Source organism: Ailuropoda melanoleuca, chromosome 5 (assembly GCF_002007445.2).
Source record: "Ailuropoda melanoleuca isolate Jingjing chromosome 5, ASM200744v2, whole genome shotgun sequence".
NCBI classification, from domain to species: Eukaryota; Metazoa; Chordata; class Mammalia; order Carnivora; family Ursidae; genus Ailuropoda; species Ailuropoda melanoleuca.
This window is the reverse complement of record NC_048222.1, coordinates 6,625,626-6,652,079: the sequence shown is the minus strand read 5'-3', so window position 1 is coordinate 6,652,079 and position 26,454 is coordinate 6,625,626. Positions and strand designations below refer to the sequence as shown.

Sequence of the window (26,454 nt, the reverse complement as noted above, 5' to 3'; positions counted from 1 at the left end):
GTTTGCATTTTTTCCCTTAGGACAAGTTACTTTTTGAGGCTTTATTTTTCGGGGGTTGTTGTTGGTGGTGGTGTTTATAGCAGGCCAGAACCAAGTCTTTCTTGAACAAAACTTTCTGGATAAATTTGGAAAACCAGTATTTTGAGGGGTCACAATTAAGAGAAGGTGGGAGCTGCCCACAGTGTTAAGGGAAAGTCAGAACTTGCAGCAGAGCTAGGCGTGAGATCTCAGCTGCCATCGGAAGGGGTGGCCCTTCAGGCTCTAAGACAGCCTTTCACTTGTCATCCTCTGTTCTCATTTCCATAACATATATTTTAAGTGTGTAAATATTTATGCCTTTTCTGGTTAGTCACACACAATTTCTGATACTTTATCCACTTGAGATAAGGTGATTCTTGTTACTCGGATCAGGTCACTGAAATCCCTCTGAGTCTAAACTTGTAGAACTCTCACTTAGCTCTTTGCCACATCAACTGCAAGAGTGAAGACCATTCTCAGCCCTGAGACTGTTGATATTCCAGAAAATGTCCACATCACTCTGAAAGGACACACTGTTACTCTGAAGGGCCCCAGAGGAACCCTGTGAAGGGACGTCAGTCCATCAATGTAGAACTGAGTCTCCTTGGAAAGAAGAAGGGGCTCCGAGTTGACAAACGGCAGGACTGGAACAGAGCTGGCTACTGTCCGCACTGTCTGCAGTCAAGTACAGAACACGGTCAAGGGCGTTGCACTGTGTTTCCGCTACAAGATGAAGCCCATGTATGCTCGCTTCCCCATCAACGTTGTTGTTCAGGAGAAGGGTCTCCTGTTGAAATCTGGAATCTCTTGGGTGAACAGTACATCTGCGGGGTTCGGATGAAGCCAGGTGTTGCTTATTCAGTATTGCAAGCCCAGAAAGAGGAGTTGGTGCATGAAGGAAATGACATCGAAGTTGTATCAAACTCAGCTGCTTTGATTCAGCAAGCCACAACAGTTAAAAACGAGGATATCAGAAGAATTTTGGATGGTGTCTATGTTTCTGAAAAAGGAGCAGTTGAGCAGGCTGATGAGTAAGATCTAAGCTGTCCGGAATCAGCAAGATGCCAGATGATTTTTCAGACTTATTTGTGACATTTGAAAGATACAATAAAAGCTGTATTGATTTCAGGCTTTTTCTTAAAACAATAAAAACAACAGCAACAACAACAACAGAACTCTCAGCTGTTTGAACTATGTGTTTTATCAAGACAAAGAAGAACAGCCACTTTTCCTCTTTCTCAGAAACACAGAGTGAGGAACAGGACAAATGGCCAAATCTCTTTCTAGAGAGATGTGTTTCTTTCAAGACAGGTGTTCCGTATGTAATTCTTCGTAGTTACTGTGCCTCCGGTTGATGGACCTCTAGCACTACGTGCAGTAGCGGCCTTACTCTCTACCTGTGACTTCCCGAAAGGTCAAGACCGCGGACATGCTATCACCTTCTCTTGTCACGTCTCATCCATTTAATGAGGGCGCCTGGAGTCTAAACTAAAAGCTTTTCTTAAGACCTACTTACACTTCAACTTGGAGGTCCTTACCTCAGAACAGTTCCTTGTTTCATTAACTTGTAAATAGTCATGCTTGGCACGAGTCTTATTCGAGAGCTTGCAGCTACTTTCCTAGGAGTCACAGTTTTAATTCTGGATGCAGGAAGAATCCCTTGAGTTCCACAGAAAGAGAAGAGTGGACCTCTCTACCTGTGCGTCAGGATGCTGTCTTTGCAGTTGTGCAGAGAAGGCTCTGCCCCCACATCGTCTGCATATTCTCCATGTTTTTGTTAATTTTGTGATGAAGCATCAGCTGGGCAGAGATCATAGGAACAGGAGTTACTTTGAGGCCAGGGCGAGAGATGTCCCTTTGCCCTTTCTCCAAACAGCCCATGAAGGTAATGAAATTATGTCCTGACCCCTTATGGTGAAATGCGTAAGAACCAGAATGAAGGCCTTTTCCAGTGCTTTTCACCTGTAGCAAAAAAGTGGAAAATCTTTTTAAGTCCCTGTGTAATGCAGAGCTGCTTCTTTCCCAACCAGTACTTTTGAAAGAGAGATACATAGTATGTGTTTTTAAGGACTGTGTCTGGGAAAAAATCAAGTTGTCCAGTGCCTTCAGAACTGGATGTTCTCATGCTTCTAGACAAAATTTGATACTGATAGGAATATCCGGAATTATTTCTTAGAAGATGTGTAGGACATTTGGCCTACCATCCAGTGGCCCTTTATCATCTGTTGGATCTCTTCTCTATAATATTCCTTTTTGTTCCAGCCGGGTGAAGGGCTTGCTATAAAAATCATCCTCTAAGACTGCTCAGGTTAGAGGTCCATCCAGAAATCCATAAATACACACCGTTTTCTTGAGCTGAGCTCAGTTGTCAGGTCTTAGTTGGAGAAGGTGGTATTTCTACACCATAGGGAGCTTTGGTTTTTTCCTTTCTGCTAACTCATTTGCACCACCACGTTTCTCGATTGTCGATCCTGCTTCTTCCATCATTCTTTCGCTCCCTTTTTCTCTGGCCATGCAGTTGTTATCTGGATTGCCACCCATTCTGCTCGAGTTGTGTGCAAGCCCTCCTGGTTTTCACTGATACTTTCTTGTGGTACAATACATACAACATAAAATTTACCATTTTAGCATTTTAAGCACATTCCCATTGTGGTGCAAGCATCACAACTACCCATCCCTAGAGCTTTTTCATCTTCCCAGACTGAAACCCCATCCCCATTAAACAATAACTTCCCATTCCCCCCTTCCTCCCAGTCAATGGTAATCCCTGTTCTACTTTCTGTTTTGTCAGTTTGACAGTTCCACATACCTCCTCTAAGTGGATTCACTGATACTTTTAAAGTTCTGAAAAAGCCACTGCCATGTTTCTGGAATCCGTGGCTTATCTCACCAGTGCAGTACACATTTCTTCTTGCAGCTCTGGGCCCGCAGGCGTTCGTCCTGGACTGACCAGCCAGGAGTGAGGAAGAAGCACATGGGGAGACCCCAGAAATGATGGACCTTCCTCCTTTAAATAAATACTGACACTGAGAAGTCATCTAAAAATGAAATAGCCTTCTCCCACATAGTTGTACAACCCTCGTGGCTCCAGTGTTGTCCTTACAAAAGAGGGAGAGTTTTAGGTTACTCAGCCTTTACCTGGGCTCCAAGACAAGTCTCCAAGGATTCTTCAGGGTAGACTGGGAATTCTTCAGGGAATCACATAGCTAATGGCATCTGAAATTAGTGAAGAAAATAAAACCCATTCTTGAGAAAACAAAAATTAGAAGTTAGCTGAACAGGAGGACCTTTTCCTCTGGCTGTCTCTAAAGCTAGTAGACAGACATTTTTGCTTTGAAACCCCCCCCATTTTTTTTTTTTTTTAAATCTCCATCGATTCATGCTTGGATTAAAGGGGGAAAAAAAAGCTGTTTTATGTTTAAAAGTGTTTTAAATGTTTTAACAGAATTATTTAAATTTTTTTTTTAAAGATTTTATTTATTTATTTGACAGAGATAGAGAGCCAGCGAGAGAGGGAACACAAGCAGGGGGAGTGGGAGAGGAAGAAGCAGGCTCCTAGCGGAGGAGCCTGATGTGGGGCTCGATCCCATAACGCCGGGATCACGCCCTGAGCCGAAGGCAGATGCTTAACCGCTGTGCCACCCAGGCGCCCCAGAATTATTTAAATTTTGACCAGGTAGCTCTAAAATTATTTCCAGTGGAAGGTCTATGAAGTTGAAAGATATTGTCACGGAATAAGAACTTCTATCACATGTGAGTCAGTGCTGTGTGACCCTCTTACTACTTTTGATAAGCAATCCATGACCCTGTCTGCTGCCCATTTTCTTTCCAGCATTCTCCAGTTAGGACCTGACTCAACCACTATGTGCTGAACAATATTTTGTATGATGTGAGGACTCAGCAGCCATTTTTCATAATGTTCATTTGTAATTCATTACAACATATTCCATGTCTGCTCATGAGGGTTAAAAACAATTACCGTGCATTGCTTTATCAGAAGATTGACTACTGAGATGGTACTCTAACCTTTCACGGCATTGCTGGTGACTCTGTAGAATGTTATTTTCTTGTACCAGTTCATTCAAGATGAAAAAATATTCACCAAATACAAAAAGGAGGAAAATCGGTCATTCTTTTCCAGGGCTGGATGAACTGGAAACTATACTAGTGTGAAGATGCTGTAAAAACATGGCTGAAATAACAGACTTCGTTTAAAAAATAAAGCAAAATCTAACTCTACTGAGGTGTACAAATGATTCACATTTTTAGGTAAAATGGTTTGATATAAAAAAAATGCACCATGCATCATTGTGTGCAAATAACGGCTCCTTGAAGAAAGTTTTGGTTTCTGCTTTGGGTCAGATGTTTGAAATGTCAACTGAATTGTGTTTCCTGATAGTTACCTTTCAAAAACAGATAAAATTGGATGTGGTATTTAGAAGAAACTAGAAGGCCGGTTTTTGGGGGGAAATACAAATTATGTGACTTAAGGGAAAACTAACTTTTAATAGAAAAAAACAATAGTTGCTTGACTGTTGATTACTCAGGGCTATGGTTGTTAATAATTTTAGGGTCATAGACTATTTTAATAATCTGATAAGACCTAAGGCCATTCTCCTCCTACCAAAAAGAAACCCATTCACAAACGTGAAGTTTTCATACAATTTCATTTACAGTTTTGGAAGGCCACACTTGGATGTCAAGTTTGAAACTCTTTCTGTAACATGCCTTGATGTGAATGAACTTTGTCATTCACAACACTTAGTTTTTGCCTAACAAGTTCAAGGTGGGGAAGTTCTTCTTTGCAAGACTCACATCACATTTGTCCACACAAAGATATTTATTAATCATTCATCAGTGAAGCAGGCTCAAAACAATTAATACAGTTTGTTACATAAACTTGACGAGGGTTCAGATCGCTGTCCTCATAGGTGTCTTGACTACCACTTTGTAGGAAAGGTTCGGCCAGGCAGACCCAGTGACCTTTTGGAAGTAGGATTCTGTTACCTTTATATTCGACATTAGGCAGCAGAGAATCCTCCTAAACCCATGACAGGACTTTTAGAGCTTAAGTTTTGAGAGTCGTCTTTAAGGGTAAAGGCTGCAGGCCTCACTAGTTCTTAAGCCCTGTTCACTCAGAAGTGTGTAGTGTCTCTGAATATTTTAGTCCGTCTACATTTCTTGAATACTGTAACTTTCAATAAATGACCGTCCGTTTTTAGCAAGGATCCCACCAGCCAACAAGCTACGGTTTTTACCCATAAGAACTCACTTCTGACATTGAGCATACTAATTAGCGAATGTAAGCTGTTATTTGAGATATTGATAATGAAGTATTTATAGTAGCTGCTTCTGGAACGGGGATTCTGATTAGATTGCTCCGGGCTTTGCATTCTTGAGTAGGGCAACTGGATGCCCTTAGACTTGAGTTTGAGCTACATAAACATCTCCTTCTTTATGCTCAAGTATTTTAAAGGAACTGACGTTGTGACAGCAGATAATAATTTGTATTCTTTATGTCAGTGAGGCACCTTGTTCCATGCATGCCTGCTTGTAATCATTTCCTGTCAGTAGTGGAGTTGAGTCTCAGTTTTGTGGTGGTCCGGTGTGTTCGCATTGACCCTGTCTCCTGGTGGGGCCCCCAGTGCATTGTATTGTACGTGGTTTCAGTATAGTGACTGATGAGTGAATTTTGGTTGAATGAATGAATATTCAGAGTCCCCAGTGAACAAGTTTTTAAACAATCTTTTTATTTTATAATAATTTTCACTTTACATAGAGGTTGCAGAGATCGAATTCATATATTCGCATCACCCAGTTTCCCCTCTTGCTACCCGTTCATCACTACAGTGCATTTGTTGCAAGTGAGAAATTAACACTGGTGCATTACTGTTAACTAAATACCACACTATATTCAGATTTCACTCGTTTTCCCTACTGTCCCTTTACTGCCCCAGGATTTCATCTAGGATGCTCCACTGCGTTTAATTATCTTGCCTTCCTAGTGTCCTCTGGTCTGCAGCGGCTTCTCAGACTACCCTTGTTTTTGACAGTTTTGAGGAGCACTGTTTTGTTAGAAGGTCAGCAGCGTTGTAGAATGCCCTTCAATTTGGGTTTGTCTGATGTCTTTCTCCTATTTAGAGTGGGGTCATAGGTTTTTGGGAGGAGGACCACAGAGGCGAAGTGCCGCTCTCATTACATCATATCAGAGGTACACTCTAAACAATTTTATTTCTCATGTTTCAATCTCAGAATGGAGAGGTGGGGAAAGCAGGAAGGTGGAATTTAAATCAGTCAGTTTTGCCCTGGTAGAAATTGTGGTAAAGACAACTAAGGGAACTGAATCTGAAAGAAAAATGTAAATGTATCTGGGGGAATTCAGCCCTTGGTATTCCTGTCATGCCTCACTTTGGATGTTGGTGAGATGGTAATATTTACTTTATTTAAATGCTTGACTGATATAAATCAGACAAATGAAAAGGCCAGTGGTTTATAGATACACATTAAGGCAGAATTGCAATAATTTTTATAAGTCTCTCAAATAACCAGTTTTTTGAAGTGGGAAAAATCTTTAATTGGATTTTTTTTCTTCTTTTCCTCTGCTGCTATGTTTTTTCTTTTCCTGTGTTCTTTTGCATTTGGGTTTATATTTTTCAAGTCGAGCTAATGTTATTGAGAAACATTTCAAAGCATTTGTCACTGGAGTAGTTTATCCCTTAATTAGTGGTGAGGTGGTTTTGCAGACAGGTGACAGACATACTTGCCTTACAGAGACTAGTCTTGTTAGTTATTGATTACTGATGAATAAATTACTGCCATTTTTAATCATAAGAAAATTTCTTTTGAGGATAATTAATCAGATTCTTGCATTTCTTAACCAGTGTAGGATTATCATCTTTTTTAGTTACAAGAATGAACCTGCCTGCCTCTGCCCTGGGTGAATTCAGGAGAGAGGAGACAGGTTTCTAGGTTTGTATTTTGATCTTTACTTTTATTAGGCAGATGAAAAGTATACTTGCTTAAAAATTACTTCAAACTGCCTTTCTTGTTGAGTAGGTTTTGAACTACCTGCCTGACAGATGGTGTTGGAAGTAATTACCGAAATCATGTGTTTACCTGTACGTGGACATGTGTTCACCAGATGCACCCTGTTTACCCAGTGCTGCTGATTTCTTAAAGAAATACACACCTTCTGGATAGAGTTGCATAACTCCGGAGGAGAGAAGCTGCTCCAGCCAGAGCTCTGTCTCTCTCGGTTGCAGGATCGGCTCTAGTCAGAGTGGTCGGTTGCAGGATCGGCTCTAGTCAGAGTGGTCGGTTAGGAAGGCCAAAGAAGCACTTTCACAACGTTATTTACCCTTACATTTTTTGATTTATTAGCACTTTAGTTTTACCCATCTACGGTATGAATTAAGAAATAACCCCCCAGATTGTATATTCAACAGCAGTAACAGTGATCACTCTTTTATTATGATGGTTACGGTTTGTTATATTGTATTTTTTCTACTCAGTATTTTTAGAAACGTGTTTTCCTGATTGCATGTTAAAGATGTACCCATCCTCCCCATTTCTAAAGTGTGATTTTGGAAGTCTGGCTTTTGGATTAAGTGTTGATTATTATTATTATTTTTTTCAACAACTCATGGGTAATTCCTGTACTCACAAAGATTGGAAATAGCTGCTTTATTTTATTTTTTAACCATCAAAACCTAATTTATGTTTTCCACCTCATTTCTATTTCACTTCTAAAAAAAAAGTAAAAAAAAAAACCCAACAAAACCTCAATGATAGTGACCCCTTTCGCATGTATGCCTTAAGTGTTCGGTTTTGAAACCGTACATTTAGCAGTCTGTAAACCCTGAGGAACAAGGAAAGTCATTGTTGCAAGATTTTGACAGGTGCAAAACTGTAAATAATTACAGGCCTGGGCAGAAGCTAGAACAGAAGTTGCACAGCAGCTGGCAGGCCTGACCTGTGACAGGTCTGACCTGAGTTAAGTAGCCTAAATTTCATGGCAAGCTCAGATTTGTTTTATAGTATGAAATTCACCTTCTGCCACAGAACGTTGCTAGTGATTCAGAGTAGATACCAGCTGCAAAGGGAGGAATACATGCAGAATATGGAGAAAGAAAAATGCCCATTGAGCCACTTTTGTATGACTTTGGGGCCAGATGGAACTTGTATGGATGAATTCTAAAATTGATTTACACTCTGACTGAAATAAATCACTCAGCACCAAATGGTGGTCTGGCTTTTTTTTTTTTTTTTACTTTTTATGTTACCTATTTTCAAAACATTAAATTTTTTAGTCGTATGAGCATATCCACGTTCTGTATGAAGTTGTGTCTGGGAATACCTGAGTTGTAATTTTTTTAGGTCTTCACAGAGAACAAAGCAAATTTTTAATGAGATTTGATCACTGTCGGGTTCCATCAGGCAGTTGCCCACCTTAAAAATACCAGATTCATTGCTGATCCATAAAGAACCCTGCTCATTGCCAGCACCTTCCCCCGCCACACACCGTGTTTTCACCCCGGAAAGCTGCAGTGTGGAAAGGACAGGATTCTGCTAGAGCAGAAATAAAAAGCTGTTGACTTGTGGGTCCAATCTAACCTATAGACGTGTTTTCTTTGGCTTGCACAGTGTTTTAAAAATTTGACAAATTCACATGTCAGAATCTGTATTTCTAGCTTCCTCAGAAACACTGACGATACAATACTGGGCCTGCACTCCTACAGTTGGGGGGGCTGGACAGTGGGCGCCCCTTTCCATCCTTCGGTTTGCTGTGGCCCTTATTGTTCTGCTATTCATTCGCTTCTGTTATCTACCTACAGACATTTGAGTTGATGCCCCTTGGACTAGAAACTGTGGGTTTACAAGTGGACCACCTGAAGAGAAAGGACCACATTAGGAGAGATTGGTGGAGCATTGATCCGGTTAGGGGTGGTTTGCCTTGTGCCCTCTTCCCTCCATGCTCTTCGCCTTTTATTCGATGTAATACACTTGCATTGTTTTCCTCTTCACTGTAAACTACTGAGAACTTTGAGTTGTGACATTCCCCCAACCACCCTTAATGAAGGAAATATCCCAGGTATCCGGAGGAGGAGTTTTCTGAATGATTACCAGTTCTTTAAGTCACATGTTAGTATGATTTAGTTTAATCAACTAGTTTGTGTCCTTGTTTTTGGTAGTGATCAGCTTTATTGAAGGATGAGAGTTAAATTAGAAAAGGAATATAGACGTTTTTAAAGCTCTGGGTGTATTGAGAGTTAGGACAAGTCATGGCATAATGCCATGGTGGGTGACTTAAGTAAGACTTACAGCACTGAGACCCTTTACAAAGTGGACAAGAAGAAGTGGAAAGATTCCAGAGATTAAAATTTTCCTAGAAAGGAGAGAAGAAAGGGTCTTTTACTTCTTTCCTCGTACCCTTATACTGTTTGGTGTTCCAACTCTATGCTTTCTCCTTTGTTTCTAATTAGAAAGAGAGAGGAGAAATGGGGAAGAGTTGAGTTTCATTTGCCTAAGAATCTCACTACTAGAATATATGGGAAAAAACCCCACCTCTATTGTAGGTTGACTTGGCACATAGTGAACTCAGAAGCTGGGTGGTTCTGAGGTTTGTTGAGTAAAGTTGGTACAGAAGGAGTGGTGTAGACCAGGAGTTGGGAAACTGTGGACTGCAGACAAATCTAGCTTACTGCCCATTTTTGTAAATAAAGTTTTATTGGAACACAGTTGCACCCATTAATTTATATACCGTCTATGGCTGCTTTGACATCATAAGGGCACAGTTGAAAAGTTGTGACAAAGACCATATGGTTTGCAAAATCCAAAGTATTTATTATCTGGCACTGCGCAGGAAATAAATATTTTGGTGCAGAAGGTTCTGTCCAAAAAAGAAAAAAAAACCCAGCTCTTTTATGTGGTCTAAGTTATTTTTGTTGAAAACAAAGGGAATTAGATGTGTGATTGATTTTCACAATTTATATGGCTTTTTGATGATTTTGCAAATATTTTATATAGAGTTATTGTTCCATTTGAATGAAATGAAAATTTTATAATGCCTAGGACTTCAATGGGGCTATGATTTTATTATGTCATTTACAACAGCTGTTTCTGGGGAAGATTATAATAGCTAATGGGAAAACATGAAGTAATATAGTTAAAACATGATATAATTTTAGCAAAAATTAATAAAATAAAAAATGGGTTGTGTTTGGGCTACAGCTTTTTTGGAGGGAAGCGTATAATGACAGTAAGTATAAAAACAACGATGTTACTTAATTAGCTTTAAACATAATATTTTCAGGAATATATTTAATGCACAGATGTGCACATATGGTCCATTATGGTGTTAATTTAAACTTTGAAAACTGCCAAAAGTTTTAGTTATTAGGGAAATAGTGGACTTTCATCTAATGATCACATTAAACATTAATAACCTTACGTTTTTATTGTTTTCATTTTGGAGAACATTTAAAAATAACAGGCCTGTATTTTGGATTCATTTAACATGATTATTGACTGTCGCAAGAATAAGCACTGTTCTAGGCACTGGGATTTAAGCACCAAATAAAATGAGCAGTGGGGATATGTGAGGGAAGAACATTCCATGCAGAGCTAATAGTATAAAAACACTGGGATAGGTGTGTGCTTGGCAGTTCAAGGGAAAACAAAGAGAAGCCAATGTGGTTAATGTCGAAGGAGCCAGAGGGAAATGGTGGGAGATGTGTTTGTTTTCTACTTAATGCACAGCCCTGAATATAGATCAGAAACAAAGTCACACGGGACCAAGCTAAATTCTGTACGAAGTGAAAGCAGTGTAAAGGTAGAGAGTAAGGGTCTATGCGAGATGCCCTAGACCAGAAGTCAGGAAATAATAGAGTTAATATGCTCATTGTTCCTCAAATTAAATCTCACTTCTGTGAATCTCTTTGTGATTTACTCTTTCAAAATGGGATTCTGCACGGTATAGTCCAGTACCCTGAGGCCTGGATAAATTGTTGAATTTATGGTGTGCCAATACCCATTACGGGGTTGCCATCCAGTGAATTTGTAACAAAGAGTATAAGGTTTGGAATAAATGGGTCAGAAAGTCTGACTAAAATGAGAATAACAATTCACATTCAATTAAAATGTGCATAGCCTACAATAAATTTTCATTGTATTAGGGTTAAGGGGAGAGTAGAAGTAGGATGATAATTAATAGTTGTAAATTTAAAAGTCAGCTTTATTCCAAGTGTTAATTTTTCCTGGAAGTGTTTTACAAAACGGTCAAGTTCCTGAAATTGTAGAAACACTGATCATGGTATTTATAACTGTGAGGCATGCTAGGTAGCTGACCTCAAGTGTGAACTAATTAACTTAGGGCTTGTGTAGTATGCTTTAGCAAAAGTAGATATTTAAAAATAATTGACTCGTTTTTTTTTCATTTCATAAATGACAGTATTTATGGTGTTTTAATTTATTTTAATATCACCAAGCACATTTTTATGGTGATTCTTTCAACTTTAACACAGGTGGGTATCAGTAAGTGAAATTTTTTTCTGGCATAAGAGGATGATTAAGCTTATTCACCAAATATATATTTTATAAAGAACACCATCAATCACAACTATCATAAGGTTACTGTACTGGAAGCAGTACAGGTTTCTGAAACTCAACAGTTAGTAATGATATTGAAACGCCATACGAAGACGAGAAACGTGTAGCATTCGGAGCAGTATTTCGCTTGGAAGGCATGTGCCTGCATGGAAACAGGTTGGATTAAAAAAGTTCTTTTGCAAAGACTTGCTGGAGTTGAGGATGCATATTTCCTTAGGAGTAATAATAGATATGGTAATTTGATTTTCAGGCAAACCCAAAATGTATTAGGAATCTCTAAATTTCATGGATTTTTAGAGGGCTGTGGTACTGGTTTTCAGCAGATCCATTTCCAGGAAACAGCTATAGCTTTGCTTTTCCTTGGTGTACCTGTATCAGCAGTGCACTCCTTCTCGAGTCTGTTCGCGATCACTGTTCCATCTGCTTTCTGTGTTGCTGTACCCGTGCGGTGGGTAAAGTAGTTTGTGTCATAGATGAGTTGCTTTATGAGTTGGGTCTACAGGTGAGGCCTTTATCGACATCATCAAACATTTAATTCTGTCACTAGCTCTTCCAAGGGCAGCAAGTCTTACCCGTGGGTCCCCATGGCCATGATTATCAGCCACAAGATAAATGAGGTGATGGGGAGGGCACGTCCCTGACCACCCATTTGTTCCCCATTTTATAGGACAGTAGGAGGTGGTGAAGGCCAGGCACAGTGGGCTGGGACAGGTGGGCCTTCTCTACTTAGAGCCCTATGGCGTGTCCTGTGAAGATTCCTTTGCCTTAATTTTGCTGCTTTATCAAGGGACACCCCCCCGCCCAGGAGCCGTGCGTGCCTGGTATGGGGAGGCAAAGCTGGACGTTGCCTGGAATGTTGTGTGGTGGGGGAAGGGGAGGAAAGGAAAAAATCATGCAGCCTAACTTCTTTTGCTTTATTACGTATGGTTTTTTTTTTTTTAAAACCCTTTTCTGGTGAATTTGAGGTAGTTTTCAGATGCCAAACTGGCATCTGCCTACTTTTCACTCTCACATTTCTGTGAAAAATATCCTACAATTCAAATTTTAGTGAAACTAGACACACTTTTCTCCTTACTCCTGACTTTATTTCCGATTTGCAACATTTTACGTTTATTTTCTCAGACTTAAGTATTCATTAAATTCAGCCCCATCTTTTTACAACAGAGGGAACGGAATACCCTCAAGTAAGTAACTATATTTAAATATATATGTGTATCTCTGTGTTTATGTATATTATTGATATATGTGATACAAAGTAATAAATAATCCAGGAGTACAGCATCTGTCTCACCTGCTGTTCTCTTTATGATGTGAAGTGATGAGTCACATGAGTAATTGTATTACTTGGATAAAGTACTGGGAAGACAGTTTCACTTGCATAAGTCCTGTGCTGCATGTCATAAAGATGAAAAGTTTGAGCCATCTGTTACTTTAAAAAAAAAAAATACCCTGGTGTACCACCTGGTGTTTAACTAGGCCTTGGGATTCGTACCAGTTGCAGTACTGCTTCAGTGAACAAATATTGGGGTGAAGAGTGGGTAGGGTTTGGTGATTACTTCTGTGACTTGGGAGGGGCCTTTCCACTGAGTCTTGAACAATGTTATTTGGATCATTGTTACTTCCTATTGTGGCTTGCCAGTCATTAAAAACAATTTTGTCTTAATTTTGAAAATTGGATGTGAGGAGTAACATTACACAAAAACAACATTATACAATGATGGAGATAATGTTCTGTGCAGCATGATTTAATTTGGAGCAGTGGATGGCCACCTGCTAGGCCTTTGTTCTGTGGCAGTCTGGCAAGTGGCCCCAGTGTTTTGGTTCTTTCGTTGGTCACATGGCTGTTGAGATCCGCCTGGGTTAGTTGCAAGCCATTATTCTGGTAGCACAGAACGATGGAATATTTGACTGCTGGGTTTTTGAATTAAGAAAACAAATCCCTTTTAAAGTTATTATTCAGCAATCACAGAATGCTTTTAATGTGTTGATATAACATCTGAGTCTTTACATTTTATCTAGGGGTAGCGTAGTGTTATCTGCAACATAAAAAAAAAATCTAGTAGTATTTAGCATTATGGTAACTAGCTACCATATAGCACCTGTCTGCTTACCCACTGTGGTGGGGTAACCCTGTAATTCAGTGACTAACCTGGGACGCTTTTGAGAGTGACAGCCACTAATAATAATGCTGGGATAAGAGGCCTAGATGAGGACATATGGTCATTCTGTTTATAAGGCATGGTCATTTTTACCATCCTCTGTGACCAAGAATAACCAAATATTTCATACATATTTAAGGATAATTCCTATATTTAAATTGCATTAATTGTGGCTGATAGAGTCCTTTTTATAAAGTAGGTGCTCAAATCAATATTTGCAAACAGAATATGTTTACATTTAAAAAAATTAAAACCTCCTGCCAAATATCTTAAAAAATATACATTTTAGGGGCGCCTGGGTGGCACAGCGGTTAAGCGTTTGCCTTCGGCTCAGGGCATAATCCCGGCATTATGGGATCGAGCCTCACATCAGGCTCCTCTGCTATGAGCCTGCTTCTTCCTCTCCCACTCCCCCTGTGTGTTCCCTCTCTCACTGGCTGTCTCTATCTCTGTCAAATAAATAAATAAAATCTTTAAAAATATATATATATACACATTTTAAAACAGCTTTGGATTAAAACTCTTCTCTGTTTTCCTGATATTCAGGATCGGTCTCAGGCTTCCCCATACGGATGCTACCTATTGATCTATGATTTGAACTCTGAAATCATCTCAGTATGTGCAATATTATAAGGGTAGGGAACATTGCAGTTGCCTATCGTTCTGTCTAAAATAATTTAAACTGACTACTAGTAGAGGGGGACATTTAGTCAACTGCTCATTATGACTTACCCTGGTAACTTAATTTACTTTTCCTTATTACTTGAAGTTGTTAAGTGATTCATTGGCTAACTAGCAATTCCTTAAATTTCTTCTGAGGAAATCAGGAAGCCAAGTCAATCAATTTAGTTGTTTAATAGTACTTCGAGATTTTCATAGTATGGAAGGATTGAGACTTTGGATAATTTTTTATGCTAAGTTTTAATCTTGTGCTTGTCAGTTTGAAACTTTCTTTCAACAATTTTCTCTCTATATACAAGCCCTTATTTATTACCTATAAGACATAGAAAAGGTTGCAGGAATCTCTTTCCTTTTCTAGCTGAGGTAATAAAGAGGTTATTTGTTGCCCATCTGGCCATCTCATGAGATGAGTTGGATTTAGCTCAACCCTGGAATGTGGGTTATGGTGTTGGGGGTTTTGGAAAGTCAGTTGTGGTTTAGAAGAACTGTATGATGTGGGCTGGGAACTTTGGTGTTTCCTTCTGGTCTGAGGTAGGTGTTTTTAAAAGAGAGGTGTCAGAAGATCTTGGGTTCTAGACCATGTTGACTGATTGGTCTACATCCCGTTTGTCCTGATCTCCCTGTTTCTAATACATAAGATTTGAAGCATGTGCTGTTTACTCTGCTGTTTCTTTATCTTGTGTGTGTGTGTGTGTGTTGGTGATTTCATAGCTTGCTCTTTTTGCATCTTTCCCTGTTGCTTTTCTACCATTCTGGTCTGGTTTCTTTCTCTTGATCAGCTTTTTCTTCATGTTCTAGGCCCTGCCTGTTTCACCTGAGTGAAAGAGTCCACGAAGTCTTCTTGCATCTCTACCCTAATTGTTCATGATATTCAGATACTGGTCATGAGGGAACTTCTTGGCTGCTTCATGACTTTTATACAGGAGAACTAAATTCATGAGTAAGAGATTTAGTTACTGGTTAATTATCTTTCCTTGCCTACTGCAGGTAAGGTCCAAGGGCAGGCATTTTGCTTTGTTTACAAATATCCCCAGAGCCTGGAAGTATGCTAGGTGCCCAGGAACTTTTTTTTTTTTTTTCTTTAAAGACTAGGTTAAAATAAATTTTAAAAAAGCGGGGAGAATCTGGCTGGCTCAGTCTGCAGAGCATGCGACTCGTGATCTTGGGGTTGTGAGTTCGAACCCCATGTTAAGGGATAGATTGTATTTAAAATAAAAAAAAATTTTTAAAAAAAAGAATAGAAATGCCATAGCTTTCTGATAGTTTACCAAATCAGATATTATTTAGAGAGAGTCAAGGAACTACTTTGCCCTACAGAAAACCTTTTGAACCTTGGCTGGTATTTGAACCATTTAATGAGGAAGGAAGTACTTTGGAGTGATTCTTCTTGTAATAATATAAGTTTATAGTCTCTTTCCTTTCTAGCACTTGTAGTCCCTAGACTTGATTTTACTACTTTTATGAGTTAAGATCCTTTTTGTTGCAAGTAATAGAAATCTGAACTGAAACTTGCTTAAGCAATAAAGAAGTGGCTTATTCTCACAACGAGTCCAAGAAGGCTTTGGAGTGGATTGGTTGAACTCAGTCTTGTCCTGAGAGACCCAGGTTTGTTTGTTCTTTCTCTTCCCTTTGCTTTCGTGGCTTCATCCTTATAGCTTCTTCTTTCTGTGATTGTGAAGACAGGAGGAACAGTCAGGTCCATATATTTCTTGTTGATATCTAGTGGGAAAAAGACTGGCTTTCCTTTCCTTGAAGACTCGAGTGAGACTTCTTCATGTGTCATTGGTCCAAACTGACTTGAGACTGCTCTCCCCTGAACATTGGCAAAAGACGTGGAAGCTTGGGCTAATAATCATCTCAGGTGAAGTAGATGTTGGGATCAACTGCACTACTCACTAAAATCCCATGTGAATTAACCTTTATAAATACATTTTTAAAGACTGTTGATTTCCTGAACTCCAAGATAAGACTTCCCAGAGTAATTAGGTTCATAACCAAGAGGATGCTAGGTGAAGTCAACATTATCATCATAATTACTTCATTAGGGAAATTACAGCATTTAAATAAAAAAATGTGACGATTTTTGTTCTGTCTTCCCAAGTTTATTAAATAGACATGCTGCATTGTTTTTGTAAAGTAGAAAGTAGATATGTAGCAATTGGTTGGAACTATGACTCCCCCTTAAGTGTGTTTGCACTGATAACAATTGATGTGTTTAAATTATTTAGATAAAATGAAATCTTGTTGACTAGAAAAGTGGGAAAAGATAACTAGGACTTAGGGAGGCTTACTTAAAAAAATAAGTCAATATGGAAGGTAATGTGCATCTGTCACCTTAACTTACTAAAAGGTTTCTGATTTACTTCAATATACAGTAATGGATTATTTTGTTTGTTGAAGAATTCTTAGTAAATATTTAATAAGCAGCATGGAAGCATTATGATATTGTGAAGAAAGCACTGAATTAGGAACTGAAATCCAAATTTCTCTAATTTTTTCACTGACATAGTAGGAAAGGATTGTTTCATTCAGGTTAGTATGCTCATTTGCTCGTTCTGTAGTATCCAGCTGCTTCCAGGACTTGAGAGTCATTGACTGATCATTCGCTATACAGTGGAATGTTTCACCTGGTGAAAGTCTACTGGCCGACCTCTCTAACAAAGACCTGAGTGGAGACACTTTTCTGGTTCAGGTTTTAAAGATAAGCAATCATTTTTCTCCTTCAGAAGGTAGAGATCTTCTATGTACATTCTGTTTTCTGTGAGCACTCCCAAGTGCTTCTTTTTGCTTTAAGTAGTAGAGACCAACATAAATTCGTCTCTTATTTGTGTATTCCATTTTCCAGCTCACTTCTCTGAGCCTCATTTTCCTAGTTTGTAAAGTAAGCATCTCTCCTGCAACACTCAGATTCTTCATGAGGATTGATGGCACGAGGCAGCACTTGCTGTGTGTGAAAGTTGCTCTGGAAAAATCTAAAGCAGAATGTTCTCTAGAAACACGGACAGTTGCACAGGACCACCCCTGTTTGTCATCTTATAGAGACATTTGTTTCTTTTTTCTTTCCTTTTTGTTTGTTTCTTTGTTTGCTTGTTTTGGTTTTTTCCCTGTTGGCGGCTTAGTTGTAGTGACCTGGGTATTCAGGACCTTGATGTGGGGGGTTGAAATTTGAACACCACAAACTGGAGGAGAAAGAAAGGAAAGCTGAATGTATTGCTTGTTTTTTAGTGGTCTATTATTCTAACTTGTAAAAACCACAAGCTTTCCCTCTTATCACAGTTTTACAAGTGAATATATGAACGAACCAGAATTTAACATATTACAATGAAACTTTTTCTTACATTTTTATTTGCCAATTTTCAAATCTACTAAAGAAAGTTTCTCCTTGTATCAGCTGGATGTAAAAAAAAAACACATAGATTGCAGCTTTTTGGGGGGTTTTCAAAGAAATTTTATATTTTTCTAATAAAAAATGTAAATATTTGGAAATGAAAATAATTTCTAATGATGTCATTTGCTACCATGGTATTTTATATTAGCCTTGTTGAATTTTGGTGGGAAGTACTCCTTTTGGGGACAGATATTCCCTATCATTATCACAGATTTTTAGGGCTAGAATCAGCCTCAGAGTTGATCTTCTTCTACCCTTTCCATGTATGTGTGAGGAAATACGGCTCAGAGAGGAAGATTTGTCTTACTGTGCATTCATGCTGCAGCCATGACCCAAGTTCAGGTCTCTGGGCCAGGACGGGTGCTCCTCCTTGGACCTTCTGAAGCTTACAGTTGTGCTCTCAGAAAGTACCAGTGAAGCCGCACATACACAGGGCAGCAGAGCAGACAGACATATGTTCTGTGCTCTCTTCATGCTTTTACTCTTCCTGTCCTTTCTGGGGTAAAGCTGTTCATCAGTCCCCACAAAATACAGTAAATACACACGTGCTCTTTGAAATCTTCTCCTGAATAATTATGAATTATTTGGTCTTTGCATTGTCACTGTAGTGACCTCTGACGAGGTTGGTCAGAAGCCAGAATACAGTTTTGTTTCTACAAGCGTGCATCGGGGTTCCTCCCACTAACTGTGACATCCTGTTTACACACCATGGGTTAAAACCACTTTTAGGTGGCTTCTGAGGTATATAGGAAGGTTCAAAAGACTTTAGAGACAGCTACCACAGTGTTACTTTTCTTCCCCTTTTTGTTGACTGGGGAATTTCTGGTTATTTCTAGAGGGTTTTTTTTTATTATTATTATTATTAGATATTCATTTTATTTTTAACTCCTTTAGTATAAAATACACTAAGAGATTTAAAAATCACAGGAACATATAGAGGGCAGTGAATTATTTTCAGGCAGATGGCTGTCCTTGTAGCCACCAGCCAGTGTAAGAACGAGTGTTGCTGAGCCACACTGGCGACCCTGCCCTATGTCTGCAGGTGCGGCTCTCTCCCGGCCTCCACAAGGGACCGAGCGCTGTCTTGACTTTTGTAGTCATCACATCTTACGGCTTTGTCACCCACATCTTCTTTTTAGACAGTGAAGTTCAGTCCTGCCCCTGTTTAAAAACCTGATGCCTGTTTTAAATCTCTCTTAATCTACCTTTGTCCTCCTCAGTTTGCCTGGTGAAGAACCTGGGCCATTTGGCGTGTGGGCGTGGCAAAGCGTGGATTTTGCTGCTGGCATATTCAGAGTGTAGCTCACCTGGTCTTCTGTCCTCTCTTCTTCCTGCAGCCTGGCCGCGGGCAGTGGGGCCTGGGCAGGGCTTTAGGATGTATTGTATTCTGTCCGTGTCTTGTGTGTTTCTTGTTTCTTGATGCGACCAGCCATAGATGCTTAATGTCCAGATTCCTTCTTTCTTTGGGGTTTGGAAAACAGTGATATTTTATTTTATCACCTTATTTGTCATAAATTGGCTGTAGTAATTTTATAAGATGATTCCCCCTCATCTACTGTTTATTCATCAGTACAATTCGCAGAGAAAGGCACAATACATTTTAGAGTCTTTTATTTACCCGATTTCCAAGATAATGAATTAGTTTCCTGTCATTCTCAAAAGGTGACTGATAACTGCTTTAAAAAAATTTTTTTAAATATATGATTAGAGACTCATGAATCGGGCTTCAGTTAATTGCAGTTCTTATCCAGGTTCAAATTGTCCCATCTTTGGCCACCGTGCCCCTTTCAGGTTGGCTTTTGAGACCCTTTGACTGACCTTGGTACTCTTTGATAGCTTCCTTGTTCTCGGGCAGTATGATAAGATGTTCCAAGCTCATCATGTACATTTCCTGGCCCAGACCTGGGATCAGCCATTTCTCTAAGAAGCCCTGGTTTCTTTGATGGAAAATGGCATTTCATAACCACCCCTTGGTACTTTGCTTCTTGTGTTAATCTTTGTCTCTAGGCCTTTTCAGCCTTTTCAGTGGAGAGACACACACACACACAGAGTCACACACAGATTTTATGATAAAGTACCTCATGAGCTCATATTGATATTTCCAATTTAAGTTTAAGACTACAGGGTTTTGTTTTGTTTTAATCTCCTTCCTTCTTGATCCAGAATTGGAGTTCTTAAGGACATTGGGGATGATAGAACTGGAATTGTCCTATAGTCTTCCTGAGTTTTATCCCACTTCACCATACAGTTTCAGAATAATAATACATACGCATATACCACAATTATTACTGAAAAAATTAAAAAGACTTTTCTCAAATCCTCATTCTCCCCCTAAATATTTATAATGGGTGTTTCTATCTACATTGTCAAATCATATAGTCATTACATACTCACTCTTCTCTCTTAACACTTATTTGGTATTTATTCCATAAATAACCATATGTTAATGCTTGCCACTAGACAATATGTAAATATCCTTTTAGTTAATTTTTTGGTTGTTTGAAGTGCATTCCTTTTAGGTTCTTCAGGAAGGGTGTCTGGGAACCACAGTCCCTTAGTTTGGCCTGTTGATGATAGTGCTCTTTATGCTTGAAAGTTAGTTTTGCTGGGTATAAAACCCTTGGGTCACGTTTTCTTTTTCACAAGGAGCACTCCTTTCGAAGTCCAGTGGCAGCATAATATTTTTCCCTCTTAAAAGTCATGTGCTCTTTATGCCTAGTTGCTCAAAGGAATTTTTTATTTTTCTTCAGGATCCGGTGATTTTATTAGAATTTGTCTTGATGTTGGTTGTTCTGGGGCAATATTCTCAGATATATAGTATGATCTTACAATAGTGAAATCTCTTAAATCTCCTAAAATCTCTTTTAATTTTTCTATGCAAGTGAAATCTCTTAAAAGTTTTCTATTTAAGTTTTCTGGAATTAGAATTTTTAGTATTTATTCTTTGCCTTTGCCTTAGGTTGGTTTGTTGTTGTTTTTTCTCCCTCTAGGAGCTTTTCTTATTCCTATGATGGCTTGTCTTTGCCTGTCTACTTTCTCTTGAGTGCTTTGGTCTTGCCAAACAATTTATAAGGTCTAGTAACTTTTTAGTAAATTCCTTTAGAATTTTATACATACTCAATCATTTCATTTGTGAAGAAGCTCTTTTAATGCCCCCCTCCCCCCGCCTTCCTGGATTGTATCCCTTTTCTTTTCTTACTGCACTAGCCAGCACCCCTAGGACAATATTGAATATAAGTGGTAAGAGTGGGCATCCTTGCCTTGTTTCTCATATTAGGGAGAAAACCTGTTAGTTGTTGGTTTATTCTGGGTATTCTCTATCAAGTTGAGGAAATTCTCCTCTGATTTTAGTTTGCAGTTTTTTTTTCATGAATGGATGTGGAATTTTGTCATATGCTTTTTCTGCTTGTATTGAGATGATAATTTGATTTTTCTTTGTCAGTATGCTAATATGGTAAATGTGGTTGTATTTTAGGAGCTTTGACTCTAGTTGTTTAGGAGGTGATAGAAGTGATGATAGGATCATGAGTGGCTTCCTTTTGGGAATAGGGGAGATGCTGGTCTTTTAGGTGTGATTTGGGGCCCTGTGGTGGCTTGAAGTCCTCTGGTCTCACATTTCTGCTTGGTTGCAGTGCTAATACGGGCGCATCTCTAAGAGCTGCTTTACACTGAGAGCTGAGCTGTGGCCTTACTTCTGGTTTGCTCTGGAACCCAGTTGCTGGGAGGGCAGGGGGACTTAAATCATTGTGCATCTTTTATTAGGGAGGTTAGCTTTTCTCAGCTCCTTTCACCTTTGACTTGCAGATTTTCTTTGGAGAAGTCACCTTTTCTTTTTGAAGTTTTATACAGTTTGCTCCACGATTTGGGTTACTCACCGTCTCTTTCCTCAGTTTTCCATCAATGCTGTGGATTTACTCTGTGTGTGTGTGTGTGTGTGTGTGTGTGTGTGTGTGTGTGTGTGTGTGTGTATTTTTTCTCTTCTCGGTAGAGTTTTGCAGGAAGGTGCTTCTGTTCATTTGGTTATCTCAGCCCTGGGATCAAACTATGTAATTTGGCTTTATCTTTTAGAAAGACTCAGAAGACAGTAATTCACACCCCTCTTGACAGCAGCTGTCCTTCCCGTTAGAACTTGCTTTTCTGCAAGTCATTTTTCTGCAGTCATTCTGAATATAATTTTCTTATTTTTTTTTCAGGCCCCATTTCTTTTGTTTTTAACTTGAAATTAACAGATTTTAAATGTTATTTATGTCACCATAACAATCTAATTTTCTGTATGTGTAAAAATACAGATAATATGTAGTGCCTTGTTTATTAGTTCTGAGATTGAAAGAAGGTGACCTCAGTATGATGGACTTCTGGTTCTCTCTCTCTCGTGTGTGTGTGTGTGTGTGTGTGTGTGTGTGTATAAATGTTCACTTCTATGCATCAGTAAAATATGCAGTTACTTAAAGGAGAAATTAATTGACTAATTTCAGTAGAATTCAGAGAAAAATCTCCAGAGGAATATGGAACTTCAAAATTAACCACAGATGTTGCCTCGAGCCTTAATAATTAAAAAAGCATCCTAAGAACCGACGTGCTCTGTTTGTACCGATAAAGAGAAATGGATAATTAATGGAAATATGCAGTTAAAGTAAACCAGATCTTTTCATCCTCAGCATATATAACTTTGTATCCCAAATATTTCATACTTGCTCCATTGTGATTGCTCAGTAGCTATTAGTTGATTGTATAAAAACTTAATTGTGGCAGTCCTATGTATTGTTTTCTTGTCTCAGTCTTTTTATTGTTACTGCTGTTCCTCCTAGTGACATGGAACGTAGAGGAGGCAGTCTGAACATGTTCTTCTCTCTTAGGTGCCTGAGAGGTAGCACGTAGTCCCTTTTTATATGACTGCCGAGCTTTAGTTTCTTCATACTAGACAGCGGTGTTAATGAAGAAAACCTGTTTTTTAAATTTTTTATTATAGTATGTTTTCATTTTTTTAAGTCATGCTTCTAAATGGTGAGTGCCATTTGCTTGGTCATTTCAGTTGATAATTTGAATGGATGTTAGTGTGAGTGCTGCAACCTTTGTCTTTTGGCTGGAATTGCAAACAGTGGAAGTTTGATGGCACCCCCCTGCTCCCCAGTGACGTTTTGTCCTTTTACGTTGGTGTTAGGGCATTTTCACATAGAATTGAGGGCAGTGTCTGTTTCACTGAAATTGCTTTTCTTTCTGGAACTAGAAGTGAGCCAGTCGCCCCAAGATTTGTCTGACCAGCTACGTTAGGTGCTGCTGTAAAAATTGTTTTTTCCTCGTGAAGTTAAAAAAATAGTTGCATTTGTTATCAATAGCTTTCTTATCTGAGGTCAGATTAATTACAAGTAATAGCTGTATTACTTTTCTGAAGATGTAAAATAATTTTTTTTTTTTTGAAGAAGGAGTAATGGAGGGGACAAAGTAGAGAGTTAAGGAGAAAATCATGCTGTTTATAAACACTAAGAAAATAATTCTTAAGAATATGATAGTAATTCTTATAAACTGTTTATTTGATCTGTGAGAGTGAAACTCCTGTTAGGATTTACCATAAAATTCAAATTTAGATAAATGGTGTTGACACTAATCACATGTAGTTAGTTCATCTGATTGGTTCATCTGTTTTTGTTGATGAAAAAGATCCCTATTTAATGGTGGCTTCATTAAATTTTAAGAGACCTAAGCATGGCTTATTAATCACAACTTTAGTTAATGATTGGTCCTAGCATTATTTCCTAGTCTTAGCTTTTCTTTCACTTATTAAATTGCAAGAAGTCTTTTGAAAATGTATTCTGTGGTGTGTAATGTGAATCCCATCCTGGCATTGCCCTCAAGGAGCTCATGGTTCTGCACGGGCAGCAATCTCTGGTGCAAGAACTACAGTACGGGAAATCGGTGCTGAACATTATGAATCGTTTGTCATAGGAACAGGACAGAGAATTTAGGGCAATGATTTTTTTTTTCTTTCTTTCTTTTTTTTAAAAAAATTTATTTATTTATTTGACAGAGAGACAGCCAGCGGGAGAGGGAACACAGCAGGGGGAGTGTGAGAGGAAGAAGCAGGCTCCCAGCGGAGGAGCCCGACATGGGGCTCGATCCCAGGACCCTAGGATCATGCCCTGAGCCAAAGGCAGATGCTTAATGACTGAGCCACCCAGACGCCCCATGGGCAATGATTTTTCTGAATTAGCTAGTTCACCTAGAATATGTTAAAAATGGGTTGTCGATAGTGCCCAGAGATACTCCTTTCTTTGCCTCTTGCCCCTCCAGTGAAACTTCTTGATCATGTGGGAATTAAAGCTTGCCGAAGCCCACCCAGTTAAGGCAGTTTTGAAGGAAGTTTCTCTCCTGTTGCCAGGGCCTGTAGGCAGGGATTTCATGGCTGTAGGAGTCAGAGGAGGAGAAAGCTCTTACTTGGGAGCCTTTTTTATTTATGATTTTAAATAACAAAGTGCTTTTCTATTACCCCCTCCAGGGGATCAGGTCTATATTAACACTTCTTTGGAAAAGTGGCTTTGAAAAAAGCATAAAGAACGCAGAAATCTTGTTTAGGAACTGTCTGTAAATTTCTAATAACTTTTTATTCAGACCTTATAAACCAATTCTAAATGCAGGTGGGTCTCCCCCCACCCCACCCCCCAAACCGGTTAGGTTGGGATCTAATGGTACTCCAGCTCAAGTGGTATTCAGGGTGCATTAGAAATAAACCCAACTGCGCATTTTCCTTCCAAACTTTGAACCCTTTAATTTAATTTGTAGTTGGAACCCTACGTGTATGTTTCCCTTATTCCTTCCTCAAATTATGTAGATTCCTGTTGTAATTTAATTTTCGTCTTTCTTGGTAAATGTGATAATTAGAGTGAAGTACAGTGATATGTGCAAATTGGATAGTGAATTGAATGAATGTAAGAGCTGATCAGGGTGTCTCTTCTCAATGTCACTTTATTAAGGTCTTCTGATATATTCATAGACTCTTGAGATTCCTTTCTTTCCCTTTTTCCTTCCTCTCTTTGTTTCTTTGCTCTGTCCAAGGATATTACCATCTAAAGTGTTTGCTATGAACAGAGTGTCAGGATATTGATCTTAGAGGAGGTGAACTAATTACACATTTGCTTTTCATTTTATGAAATGAATTCTCCATAATAGGAATATATCTGTCAGAAACTTGGGTTATTTTTTGTGTTAATCCTTTTAAGGAAGGGGTGTTTTACTTACTTTAATTAGCTTAACAAGAAGGAAATGATTGATTCAAATGGTAAGTGCTGGGCAAGTCTTATATGCAGTTTTAAAGGTGGTGAGGTATCCTCTATCCAGTGGTCAGATTTTCATGGGGCTCACTCCTCTTACTTTTTCTTGGATCCAGAAGTTACAAAGAAAGTTACACAGAACCTTAAACTTCCTAATGTAGGGGAGGAAAAAAAATCCCCTTATCATATGTACTTTCTTAGGTTCATCGACCAGGGCCTGGGAATCAATCTGATAAAAGATTAACGGGGAAAAAAGCAGATTTAGGTATATAGGGTTATTCATAAAGAAATAGGACTCAGGAGGCAGAATTTGGAGATTATATACCATCTTAACAAAGGTGATAAGGAGTAGAGAAGAGTTCAGATAAGGAGAAAGGGTTTGGGGTTTCTTGGGGAGAGGGAAATGATGGCTATGTGATTAGGAAATGCATGGTATGGGGCGCCTGGGTGGCACAGTCGTTAAGTGTCTGCCTTCGGTTCAGGGCATGATCCCGGCGTTCTGGGATTGAGCTGCACATCAGGCTTCTCCGCTAGGAGCCTGCTTCTTCCTCTCCCACTCCCCCTGCTTGTGTTTCCCTCTCTCTCTGGCTGTCTCTCTCTGTCAAATAAATAAATAAAATCTTAAAAAAAAAAAAAAAAGGAAATGCATGGTAAATCAGCGTTGTGTAGTAGGGTTGGTGGTGCATGAAGAGTCAGGCAGTCTGAGTTGTCTCTGGAGTAGTTCTCTTTTCCTGGTACTGGAGGGGGGAATGCCTTTAAGTGGAAATTTACATCCTTCTCTTAGCCTAATTGGGGAGGGGGGGGTCTCTTTTCCTGAGCCTGCTGTTTCTTAATTGCCTTCAGCTCAAAATAATCTTCTTGCCAAAGTGCTGTGTTTTGTGGTGGCATGTACTGGTCCTCTTCAATGACTAAAGTGGGTTCTAGGTGAGTGTTAGCATTACACCAGATTTTGGGAGGTTCTCTAATCCTTTGTTTGTGCCTGCAGTAACTTCTCCCTGTTTGAACTCAGAACACTAATTTTCTTTCCCAGTAATTCGTTACAAAAATCCTAATACTAAGGTATGTTTTATGATGTGTGCAACATACTAGTATAGTACTGCATGTGTGTGATTTATATACAGTTGTTTATATTTAAAATCTGGATTATCCCCCCTTTTTTTATTGGTGAGTTCTTTGATTAAAAGTTTTGGTGGCCATGTTTTTAAGGTTATAAAAAGTCAGTAAATTTATTTGTACTTATTAATATACCAACCTTGTACTTAAATGTCCATTTGTATTTGCGTTCAGTTTGCATATTTCAGGGTTTTTTTGTTCTTTTCAACTTCATGTGTATTTC

The 26,454-nt window shown here is 38.9% G+C and overlaps 1 protein-coding gene across 4 annotated transcripts in view; it reads left to right on the top strand.

The window, feature by feature from the left end:
- The window catches only part of CDKAL1 (CDK5 regulatory subunit associated protein 1 like 1), a 623,544-nt gene that overhangs the window by 132,082 nt on the left and 465,008 nt on the right, over window positions 1-26,454 (top strand). The gene's annotated exons all lie outside the window — the stretch shown is intronic.